The sequence below is a fragment of the Schistocerca serialis genome, chromosome 6, assembly GCF_023864345.2.
Source record: "Schistocerca serialis cubense isolate TAMUIC-IGC-003099 chromosome 6, iqSchSeri2.2, whole genome shotgun sequence".
Classification (NCBI taxonomy): domain Eukaryota; kingdom Metazoa; phylum Arthropoda; class Insecta; order Orthoptera; family Acrididae; genus Schistocerca; species Schistocerca serialis.
Window position 1 is genome coordinate 695,530,412 of NC_064643.1, and position 13,159 is coordinate 695,543,570.

The window sequence follows — 13,159 nt, forward strand, 5'->3', positions numbered from 1 at the left end:
CTCTCCCCGATGTTATTCAATCTGCATATTGAGCAACCAGTAAAGGAAACAAAAGAAAAATTCGGAGTAGGTATTAAAATCCATGGAGAAGAAATAAAAACTTTGAGGTTCGCCGATGGCATTGTAATTCTGTCAGAGACAGCAAAGCACTTGGAAGAGCAGTTGAACGGAATGGATGGTGTCTTGAAGGGAGGATATAAGATGAATATCAACAAAAGCAAAACGAGGATAATGGAATGTAGTCGAATTAAGTCGGGTGATGTTGAGGGTATTAGATTAGGAAATGAGACACTTAAAGTAGTAGAGTTTTGCTATTTGGGGAGCAAAATAACTGATTGTTGTTGTTGTTTGTTTGTTGGAAGAGACCAAACAGCGAGGTCATCGGTCTCATCGGATTAGGGAAGGATAGGGAAGGAAGTCGGCCGTGCCCTTTCAAAGGAAACATCCCAGCATTTGCCTGGAGCGATTTAGGGAAATCACGGAAAACCTAAATCAGGATGGCCGGACGCGGGATTGAACCGTCGTCCTCCCGAATGCGAGTCCAGTGTGCGACCACTGCGCCGCCTCGCTCGGTAAAATAACTGATGATGGTAGAAGTAGAGAGGACATAAAATGTAGACTGGCAATGGCAAGGAAAGCGTTTCTGAAGAAGAGAAATTTGTTAACGTCGAGTATAGATTTAAGTGTCAGGAAGTCATTTCTGAAAGTATTTGTATGGAGTGTAGCCATGTATGGAAGTGAAACATGGACGGTAAATAGTTTGGACAAGAAGAGAATAGAAGCTTTCGAAATGTGGTGCTACAGAAGAATGCTGAAGATTAGATGGGTAGATCACATAACTAATGAGGAAGAATTGAATAGGATTGGGGAGAAGAGAAGTTTGTGGCACAACTTAACCAGAAGAAGGGATCGGTTGGTAGCACATGTTCTGAGGCATCAGGGGATCAACAAATTTAGCATTGGACGGCAGCGTGGAGGGTAAAAATCGTAGGGGGAGACCAAGAGATGAATACACTAAGCAGATTCAGAAGGATGTAGGTTGCAGTAGGTACTGGGAGATGAAGAAGTTTGCACAGGATAGAGTAGCAAGGAGAGCTGCATCAAACCAGTCTCAGGACTGAAGACTACAACAGCAACAACAACTCCACGTAGCGGCCTGTATGAAAATCACTGGCTGTGCTGTGTGCAGTCTGTGGCTGGTTTGCATTGTTGGAATATTTGCTATTCTAGTGTTGGGCAGTTGGATGTGAACAGCGCGTAGCGTTGCGCAGTTGAGGTGAGCCGCCAGCAGTGGTGGGTGTGGGGAGAGAGATGGCGGAGTTTTGAGAGCGGATGATCTGGACGTGTGTCCATCAGAGACAGTAAATTTGTAAGACTGGATGTCGTGAACTGATATATATATTATGACTTTTGAACACTATTAAGGTAAATACATTGTTTGTTCCCTATCAAAATCTTTCATTTGCTTAGTATGCCTATCAGTAGTTAGTGCCTTCAGTAGTTAGAATCTTTTATTTAGCTGGCAGTATTGGCGCTCGCTGTATTGCAGTAGTTCGAGTAACGAAGATTTTTGTGAGGTAAGTGATACATGAAAAGTATAGGTTATTGTTAGTCAGGGCCATTCTTTTGTAGAGATTGGGACTGAGATCGGGTGATTTAGAGAGCTAGCCGATGTGCCATAGGGTGCCTGCAAGGTAACTAGACACTTGCTGGCTGTGCTGTTTGTCCGACCAGGAACATACGCGTACTGCCATCTTGGAAGATGCCCACAGCATGATCATCAGGAAGATCTGAAAGAGTTACAGTCAGCGAGAGTACTTAAATAAAGACCATGGTATATGTCCATGGTGCCCTGAATCATGGTCAAAACTCATTGTGCAAAACACACCCCAAAACATCACGGAATAACATCCGACATCAACTGCTACATATTCAATAATTTTTTAACGGCAAATAATTTTTTGTCTGAAGTTCTTCAAGGATGTCATGAAAAACGTTCAAAATGATAATACACTCTTATTGCTGGAATATTTATATATATAAACTCCGCAAAAGCCGGTCCCAAGCCCAGTTGAAAAAGGAGGAGGGGGAAGAGTAACGTCTTGTTAAAATACCTTGGTTCACCTGGTCCGGGTGGTAGCAACTCGTGAGGGTCCCTTGCCAGGGAAACAGTGAAGACCTTAATGGCAATGAAGGCGGTGATGAAGATCATCAGAACGCGGAACTGGGGGAAGAAGCAGGCTTTTGTATAAAAGCACAAGACTGTAGCGTCTGTTCCCACAGTGGGCGGCTACAAAAGGCATCTGTCGGTCTCACAATTCTAAGCTAAATGCTTTCCCCAAACGAAACTTTAACCTAAGACATGATGGGAAATTTTAAAAGGAAGGCTACTCCAAGAAGTAACCAATCTTCCATCACTATTCATGACAGTGCAACTAGGCCTTTGGATTCTGGAGAGCCTAGACGATCATGTAAGGGAGAGTCGGAGCTTCCTAGAACTTCTTCAAAGATAACACCCAAGTAAAAACACCTACTGAGGACTCTGAACATCAACACACTTACGAAAGTTGGAAAACTGAAACACCTAACAGTCACTCTCAATCAACGCAACATACTTATTTTAGCACTTCAAGAAACAAGGTATCTAGATAAAAATGCATTTAGGCCAGCCGGAGTGACCGAGTGGTTCTAGGCGCTACAGTTTGGAACCGCGCGACCGCTACGGTCGCAGGTTCGAATCCTGCCTCAGGCATGGATGTGTGTAATGTCCTTAGGTTAGTTAGGTTTAAGTAGTTCTAAGTTCTAGGGGACTGATGACCACTGCAGTTAAGTCCCATAGAGCTCAGAGCCATTTGAATCATTTTTGAAAATGCATTTGAGTCAGATGGATACAGGATCTATAAAGGAAAACCAGCCATTAAAAATTCCCATAATACGAATATATTAGGGACAGAATTTATGGTCTAACAGCAACTTACGGAATCAATAATTAATTTTAGCTCCGCATCAGAACGAATTTCATTTCTGACGTTCAAGTCAGGCAATAAACGTTACACCATTATAAATTGCACATGAACCTATTAACTAACATAACAAAGCAAATGTTGAAAAATTGGAAACTTTTCGGGAAATGCTAGAATACGAAACATCCATATTACCAAAAGAACATAACAAAATTTTAGTGGGCGACTTTAATGCACAAGTTAGCAAAGAAATAAAATTTAAATCAGTAGTTGGAGATTATCCAGCACATGGAACAACCAGCAGAAATTGGGAAAGACTCATAGACTTTTGTAAACAATTTAACCTAAAAGTAATGTCGTCATTTTTCAGGAAACTTGAAAGCAAGAAAAATAAGTGGGTATCACCTAATCCAAATCAAGGTGATGAAAGGTGGCTACACAGAGCCACCACGCCAGAGATTGCGCCAAAGAGTATTATTAAGCTGCCTCCACAGTGCTTGTCGAGAGCTCGTAGTAGTCAGTGCCTGTTGAGGACTCGGGGTAGTCTGTGCTGAGATGTTGCAGCAGAGAGTGTTTGTTGAGATGTGTTAGTAGGCAGTGCTTGCCGAGATGTGATATTGGAGAGTTCTGGTTGAGATGTGATAGTAGAGAGTCGGTGTGAGATATAATGTAAGGATTAGAGTGATTTTCATCAATATAAATGAGGTGACTAACTCCGTTTCTTTTTATTTCAGTGTCCTAAATAATGCATCATTATAGGTTGTCAACAAAGCATCTGGCGTGTGTTCTTGTATTAGAGTTTAATTCTGCTTTCCTTACGCAATTATAGTATTTGTAATTTTCTTTTATCACGTCAGTAAAATTGGTATTTAAAAATTCTTGTCTTGTTGAAGAAGAACCGTGCCAGATGTGCACTGAGTCATACTTCCACATATAGAACAGTTATACTTGTGCTTTGGTTTCGCAGGTTTCATAGTTGCTGGGGACTTAATTAATTAATTGTGTTAACGAAAATTTTCATTTCATTCTTTGTTGTTGTTCTTTGCAGTCAGATTGCGTAATAATTCTAGTCAGGGCCAACCGTTTACGAAACAGCGTAATCGGACTTACAGCTACGAAAAATAAAAAGTATTTTCAATCATATTTAATTAAGCCCCCATGAACGTGGCGACCCTGCCAGGATCGTCCCTTGGAATTCTTCTGATTGTAAAAATAGTAGACCGTAGTATTGTTGTAGTAACTTGTAGTTAGTAATTGTAGTCTATTTTGCATGTGTAGATTTGGTAATTGTCATTCTTCTAATGGTATTTTTTCTCAGAATTTGATTTGTTGTCTTGTATACGCGTTTGACAATCTAGTGCAATTATTTCAATTGTTCGATTAATCGTCTTTGAGGGAAACATTTCATGTAAATGGTATTGTTGGAGATAAAGAGTCATTGTGTGTAATTTCCGTACAGTGACGAATTTTTTATGTTTTGTAAATGATTACGCGGTCAATGAAAAAGGCAAAAATGATGAATAGTCAGAATAACGAAATTGTTAACATGGCGAACTCGCCAACAGAGGAGAACAGTGTGATGAATAATGGAGTTGAAAACAATTTAATAAGTCTCAATCAGAAAATTCACAGAATACGAGATTAACGATAGAAGATTCTGAAATAGTATCGAACATAGATAGCCTTACAGCTATGACGAAGGAAGTTGGTTTTGTGGGAAATGTTAGGGGCGAAAAGAATTTCGAACCGGCTGATATGGAGCAGTTGATGAGTGCAATATTAAATTTGGGATCTCGGTTAGACTCACGAATAGGAACAATGGAAACACGGATGGGAACTTTGGGATCTGAATTAAAAAGTGATATGGGGACAATGGAAACACGGTTAGGATCTGAATTAAAAACAGTGGCAACACGTTTAGAAACAGAGATGGAAACAATGGAAACACGGTTAGACTCACGAATAGGGACATGTTTCAAAAATATGAAAGATGAGTTAAAGAAAGAAATCAGAGAAGAAGTACAACCGATTTTGAATTCTCATAATAATAGATTAGTTGCAGTAGAGATTAGACAAAGGGAACAGGATAGAGAACAGGAGGAAAGAGATCGCGTGATAGTACAGAAATTTTCAGAGTTAAATTTACAACGTGCAAAAGATAAGGAAGAAATATTTGAGAGAATCGAGGAATCCGTACCGAATGACAGATTAAATAACCTAACACAACAATATGAACAGTTAACTACCAAATGTGTCAATACTGAAACCCAATTTGCGACACTTACGGAAGACGTAAATAAACAGAAAGAAAAAATAGGTGATTTAGCGGAAAGAGTTGAGGAGATATCAGATAAATTGACAAATCTTAGTGTACATGGGGACAGAGATTCAGATGATACAGCACCATTGCCATTTGCAGAAACCGAAGAGTATCAGAACATAAATAAGCATGTTGAAAATCAGGGAAAATTTAATGAACGCGTTAAAAGGGAAGTTGAGGCATTACGAAAGCAAGTCAAACAGATCGAAGGCGAAATTGTAGGAAAAGACAGCAAAAGAAATTTGGAATCACAGATAGCAGAGGGGTTTGAAGAAAATAATTTGTTTCATTTACGGGATGTGACAAGAGAGCGCCAGGCGCGCGAACTTGACAATAATCGTCATAGGGACTGGGACAGACGCGGTAGGTCTTTGTCGCCACGAGGCGAAAACTTTGACTGTAAACACTTTTTGACTGTTCGGAAATTTAAGATCTTCCGCAATTCTGGGAATGACATACATCCATGTGCATGGTTGGATCAATTTACGTGCGCACTTCCGCCAAATTTGCCACTAAGTCACAAACTGGAAATTGTGTGCGGCTATTAAAGTCCTCAGGGGATTCACTATTCTAAGTGAATATGTGCCGTAGCGAGCATAGGGCCCCGAGCTGTAGTGGTGCTATTTCCCTTTTAGTTTTCTGCACCGCTGCCTACTCGTTTACTATTCTTTGCATCTGTCAAAACAACTCTTCTACTATCAATCTATCTAGAGAGTAAGAAAACAATAACCTGATATGACTATTTTACCTAAATGTGATTTTGGAATTTACCGTTTGGACTTACTATATTTTCTGCAGCATTCATTCGTAGCTTAAATGAAATTTTACCTGTTTATTTTCGTGACAATGTTACTTCGTATGTTGACGACATTCTTATTGCTAAACATTCTTGGAGTGAGCCCAACAAAATTTTGGATTCATTATTAAGTATCTTTGCACGAGTTGGCATTACAGTGAACTTAGAAAAATCTGACTTTGGTCGTTCACAGGTGAAATTTCTCGGTCACATTATTTCTACAGAAGGTATTCTTCCTGATCCAGAAAAATTAGACGCTATTCGTAATTATGCTGTTCCTACTACAAAACGTGATGTTCGTAGTTTCCTTGGTGTCTGTAATTTTCTTCGACGCTTTGTTAAATTGGACGATTTGGCCACACCTCGTTTATGTGAACTATCTGGAAAGAAATCTAATTGGTGTTGGGATGAGGAAGCTCAGTCAGAATTTGAACAGCTTCGTGATGCTTTAGTTGCTGCTCCACTTCTTTCACATCCGGATTTATCTAAAGATTTTTGTTTGGCGACGGACTCATCATACAAGGGCCTAGGTGCACATTTATTTCAAGAGAGAGAAGAAAACAGCGTTGTTGTACAGAAGACTATTGCATTTGGAAGTCGTGTTCTCTCTAAATCAGAAAAGAATTATTCGATTACGGAACTTGAAGCTTTGGCTGTTGTTTGGGCTTTCACAAAATTTCGCACATTTTTGTTTGGCAGACATACTAAGGTTTACACCGATCATCGAGCTCTGGAATTTCTTATGTCAACAAAATTAACTCACGGCAGATTGTCACAATGGGCGTTGTACCTACAGGAATTTGATTTTAGTATTGTTTACATACAGGGTTCTTCAAATATTGTTGCTGATGCTTTATCACGTGCACCTATGGGTTTGAAACAAAGTGCTGAAGAGGACTGCATAGAAAACAATTATTGTTTGATGTATATTCAAGGTGTTGCGTTTGAGAACTTTATTTCGTCTTCGCTCCAGGACATCGCTAAGCAGCAAAATAAGGATCCAATCTGGAAGGACATTAAGGAGAAGTGGAGGAGAAAGGAAAGCGTAGTGATTAGACAGCATTATTTAGTCCGCAATGACATTCTTTTTAAACGAAAATCGGTCGACAACTCTGTTTGGTTAGTTTGTATTCCTGATGAGTGGGTCAATAAATTGATTTGGTATACGCATTTCAGTTATGCACACTTTGGTCCCAGAAAATGCTTTCGTAAATTACGAGAAAATTGCTACTTCAGTAATATGGAAAAACGTATTCGATCTGTTCTGGCCAAATGCAAATTATGTCAAAAGGCTAAGCCGCCAACAGTTTCTCACAGAGCACCGTTGTTTCCTATCATTCCAGCGAAATTAAAGGACATGGCTGCAGTTGATTTGTTCGGTCCAGTGGTTCGATCTACTAATGGTTTTGCGTACATTTTCGTAGCGGTGGAGTTGACATCAAAATATGTGTGTTTTACACCGTTACGCAAAGCAACAGCTCGTTCAGTGTCTAATGCTTTCATCAAAAATTTTCTTAAAGAAGTGGGTCATGTTGATAAGGTTATATCCGATAATGGATCACAGTTTCGTTCTAAAATTTAGCTTCGTACTCTACGGCGTCGTAAAATTAAACCAATTTTCATTTCACTTTTTCACCCTCAATCTAACGCTTCAGAGAGATGGATGAAGGAAATCAATAAATTGTGTCGTCTTTATTGTCATCATAATCACAGAACTTGGGATCAGTATCTTCATATTTTTCAAAACATTCTGAATGAACTTCCTATTGATTCATCTTCTTTACCGCCTTTACTGATATTAAAAAACAAAGCACCGGCAAATCGCATATCTGAAATCGTTCCTTTTCCGCCTACACGGAAACTGCGGCATTCTGAAGTTGTCAACCTGGCTCTACGAAATATTGCATCTGCGGCTGCTAGACGAGAGAAATCAGCTAAGCATCCTGGTCGTTCAAAAATCTTGTCAGTTGGTCAGAAGGTGTTAATTAAGTCTCATCGTTTGTCTCACAAAGGAAAAGGCTTGTGTCGCAAATTTTTTCTGCTTTATAACGGTCCATATAGAATTCGTAAAATTGTTCATGATAACACTGTCGAAGTAGAAACTCTTAAATCACGACGCTCTAAGGGAATACATCATATATCAAACGTTAAAATTTTTGTGGAATGACATACTTTAGAGAAACCAACAGCTACATGCAAACATGCAGAGAATACAAGGATACCGCGCTGTGTTTTGGCGGCGGCACATGCTCAAAGCAACAGTGAAGTCTGCGCGCCGCACAAAGCAGTCGCTGACCGCGAACAATTGCTTCCTACGTCACGCGCCTACAGCTGATCGAGCGCTCAGTGCGAATGCACTGACAGCCGTAAACAAATACACAGTTTAATTTCTCCGATTAAATTCAGTATAAAGCTATAGTGACTTGATGAATTATGTTATTAACATTCAGTATTTTTCAGGATACGGTTCTATAAAATATTTAAGAACTTCAGGTAAATTCTGTGTGTCTCCGACGTTAAGAGGACTTGCTATCGAGAAAATTTCAGGAAGAATGTAATTTCCAAGAAGAAACTAATAAACTAAAAAGGTAACTATTAATTGAGTTTATTTTTTTCAGGTAACATATTTCCACTTAGGTACGTACTTTAGACGTAATTTGCTGCTCGCAATTACGTGATTCATACTTCGTGCTAAATTTCATGCTCTATGAATTTACTTGTGAAGCGACGTGCTTGCGTACATTTGCTGATTTTTGTCAATGTTTTATTAATGAACAGGGTTGTTATTTGTATATATTATGCATCGCTTGGCTGCAATGCTTTTTCACTGATGTCATATTTTTTTATTATGTGTCTGCTGTGCTTATTTATTTAAATTATAATTGTCACCTGATTAGTTGTGCTGATATGTATGTAAGTTATACTTTGTGATTTATCTGCTTGCGCCTTCATGTTTACTTATTAAGATGACATATGAACATTTATTTGCTGATGCTGATATGATGCTAATGACCTGTTTATTACGTAAGATATATGTTTGCTGCTATGCGTATTGCATATTCATACATTTCTGTTTGTTGTCATAACTACTCTTTAATTTGGTATATAGAAATGCTGATGTACTGTGTACAAACATAGCGTTTAGGTCACATTATGTTATTAATTATAGATTGTTCGCTTGGCAGAGCCTCGTTGTAGGAATTGTGCTGCATCCACTTGTTGACATTCTGTTCTCTACTGGTATATTTACTCGCTATTGCTTGTTTTGCTTACGCTCAGTGCCTTATATTTTTAAGATAAGAAAATGAACTGCTATAATTCGACGAACGACATTAGTACAAGAAACTTCATAGAAGTCACATGAGCTGAGGTTTTATGGAAGCTGTATAAATTTATGCTAATAGGAAGGAAGCTAACGACATGACATACCATTACTAGGTTTAGACCATTAACAATTATTACACTGCATTTTTCGTGAGCAATTGAAATGGGAAGTGACACTTGACACAAGAAATACTCCACATGTTTGCTTCTGTTTGCCATAATTCTTGAAGTGGTGTACACACTGAAATATTATGATCATTCGCACTACGTAATCGTACTTAATTACCGGGAATTATTTGAACTAAGTCTGTTAGAGGCCATGTATGCATTTCTTTTGTTTATAATTCATAATGAGTAGAAGATTTGGGTCAGATAGATTACACAGAGGTTGTGTGTTGACAATTTGTCTTCAAATTGTATGGGATGATGAACTGAAGTTTGCACTAGGATTTTATCTGTACTTGTTCGAGGAGACTGACTAGAGGAAAGAGTTGTTATGGAAGTGAGATGATATTGGCAATAAGGTTCATATGTATCGACGTATTGAAGAGGTATTATTGAGGTTTTATTGAGATTGTGTGAAGTTGATGATTATTGGAGTTTTGGTGGATAAGAGGTGAAGTGAGTGAGGTGCATATTTTTTTTGTTGGTCTTATGGAACAAGGAGGATGAAGATAGCAGACTAGAACACTAAAGTAGAAGGAAGATAGTCTATACACACACTTTGTTAAATCACTAAGCAGTATATACTTTTTTTGAAGAGAGGAAGTATTGCATATCTTGGCTCACTGACAGTTGTTCAACAGCAGTACATTTGATCTGGTTTGGCAAACATTGGTCTTGACATGATGACTATGACGTTGACTTAACTATTAGTGACTGTTATACATTGCTGCCACTACTACTTGATACACATGATGAACATCAGATTTTGACAGAATTGCATTTACACAATTAACACTATTCAGTTACACAGTAGTACTTAATGTGGATGAAAGATGAGTGAGTGTGTTTTGTGTGTTTTCCTTTCCTAATCCTACCCACCTATCTCCTAAATATTATTTTATTTGTTTGTTGTGGCTTGCACTGACACCCATAAATATTATAGGTTTACTGATATTTGAGTATTTGTAATAGTTAATATGAAAATTATCTGACATCATTTGTGTGTTTGTTATGATTTGTATGTTTAGTGTAAAAGCATTTGTATGTGCATTCAAACTATTGTTCATGCCTGAACTGTCTGATTAGTGATGGTAAATATTATGAACTGTTACCTGCACTTTTTCAACATAATGTGTGACACTTAGGAATGATTAATTTCTGCTGATGAACTGTGTGATCAGTGATAGTGAATATTATGGACTGTTACTTGCACTTTTTCTACATGATTGGTGCCACTAGGACATGTTTAATTTCTGCTGATGAACAGTGTGATTAGTATGTGTATTCAAACTATTGTTCATCCTTGAACTGTCTGATTAGTGATAGTGAATATTATGGACTGTTACTTGTACTTTTTCTACATGATTGGTGCCACTAGGACATGTTTAATTTGTGCTTATATACTCTGATGAACAGTGTGATCGGTGATAGTGAATATCATGGACTGCTCTCTGGACCTGCTCATCATTGCTAGGTGCAACTGATGGACTACTTGTATGGAAATGAAGTCACTTGTTGCTGTCTGCACCTACTCAACATTGCTGGGTGCCACTGTTAGAACTGTTTCTACTGAAATGATGTCACTTGCCAGTGTCTGCACCTACTCAACATTGCTGGGTGCCACTGATGGACTGCTTCTACTGAACTAATGTGACTTGTTGCTGTGTGTACCTCTTCAACTTTGCTGGGTGCCACAGATGGAACTGCTTCTACTGAAATAATGTCACTTGTTGCTGTCTGCACCTGCTCAACTTTACTGGGTGCCACAGATGGAACTGCTTCTACTGAAATGATGTCACTTGTTGGTGTCTGCACCTGCTCAACATTGCTGGGTGCAACTGATGGACTGCTTGTACTGAAATGATGTCGCTTGTTGGTGTCTGCACCTACTCAACATTGCTGGGTGCCACAGATGGAACTGCTTCTACTGAAATAATGTCACTTGTTGCTGTCTGCACCTGCTCAACATTGCTGGGTGCCACTAATGGAACTGCTTCTACTGAAATGAAGTCACTTGTTGGTGTCTGCACCTGCTCAACATTACTGGGTGCACAGATGAAGCTACTTCTATGGAAATGATGTCACTTGCCGGTGTCTGCACCTACTCAACATTGCTGGGTGTCACTGATGGACTGCTTCTACTGAACTAATGTGACTGGTTGCTGTGTGTACCTCTTCAACTTTACTGGGTGCCACAGATGGAACTGCTTCTACTGAAATGATGTCACTTGTTGGTGTCTGCACCTGCTCAACATTGCTGGGTGCAACTGTTGGAACTGTTTCTACTGAAATGAAGTCACTTGTTGCTGTCTGCACCTACTCAACATTGCTGGGTGCCACTGATGGATTACTTCTACTGAACTAATGTGACTTGTTGCTGGGTGTACCTACTAAACTTTACTGGGTGCCACTGATGGACTGCTTCTACTGAAAAGATGTCACCTGTTGGTGTCTTTTTTTTTTGTATAAACTAATCATTGAAAGCATTTTATGTGAACATTTGTATAAACTGATTTTTTGTGTATTGTGTGAACTCTTATGTAAAGTCACATGTATGAAAAGAAGTTGTATTGCTTACTGTATTTCATATATTAGGTTATTGAAAGGTCAGTGCAAAGCCAAAATTTTAACTAATTATGTGATATTTAGGTATTAATATTATCTTTTATTTTTGTCTGTATTTTTCTGGACGAATTTGGTGGTATTTTCACCACCAATGCTGGCAAAAATACCATCAAATTCCGGCCTGTGGAGGAGGGGCATATGAAAGGTGGCTACGCTGAGCCACTGCGCCAGAGATTGCGCCAAAGAGTATTATTAAGCCGCCTCCACAGAGCTTGTCGAGAGCTCGTAGTAGTCAGTGCCTGTCGAGGACTCGGGGTAGTCTGTGCTGAGATGTTGTAGCAGAGAGTGTTTGTTGAGATGTGCAAGTAGGCAGTGCTTGCCGAGATGTGATATTGGAGAGTTCTGGTTGAGATGTGATAGTAGAGAGTCGGTGTGAGATATAATGTAAGGATTAGAGTGATTTTCATCAATATAAATGAGGTGACTAACTCCGTTTCTTTTTATTTCAGTGTCCTAAATAATGCGTCATTACAGGTTCAGTCAACAAAGCATCTGGCGTGTGTTCTTGTATTAGAGTTTAATTCTGCTTTCCTTACGCAATTATAGTATTTGTAATTTTCTTTTATCACGTCAGTAAAATTGGTATTTAAAAATTCTTGTCTTGTTGAAGAAGAACTTTGTTGAAGAAGAACTGTGCCAGATGTGCGTTGAGTCATACTTCCACATATAGAACAGTTATACTTGTGCTTTGGTTTCGCAGGTTTCATAGTTGCTGGGGACTTAATTAATTAATTGTGTTAACGAAAATTTTCATTTCATTCTTTGTTGTTGTTTTTTGCAGTCAGATTGCGCAATAATTCTAGTCAGGGCCAGCCGTTTACGAAACAGCGTAATCGGACTTACAGCTACGAAAAATAAAAAGTATTTTCAATCATATTTAATTAAGCCCCCATGCAGTGAATATCAATTAGACCATGTGGCAATAACGACTCGTAACTACAAGGAAATCTTGGATGTAAGAGTGAG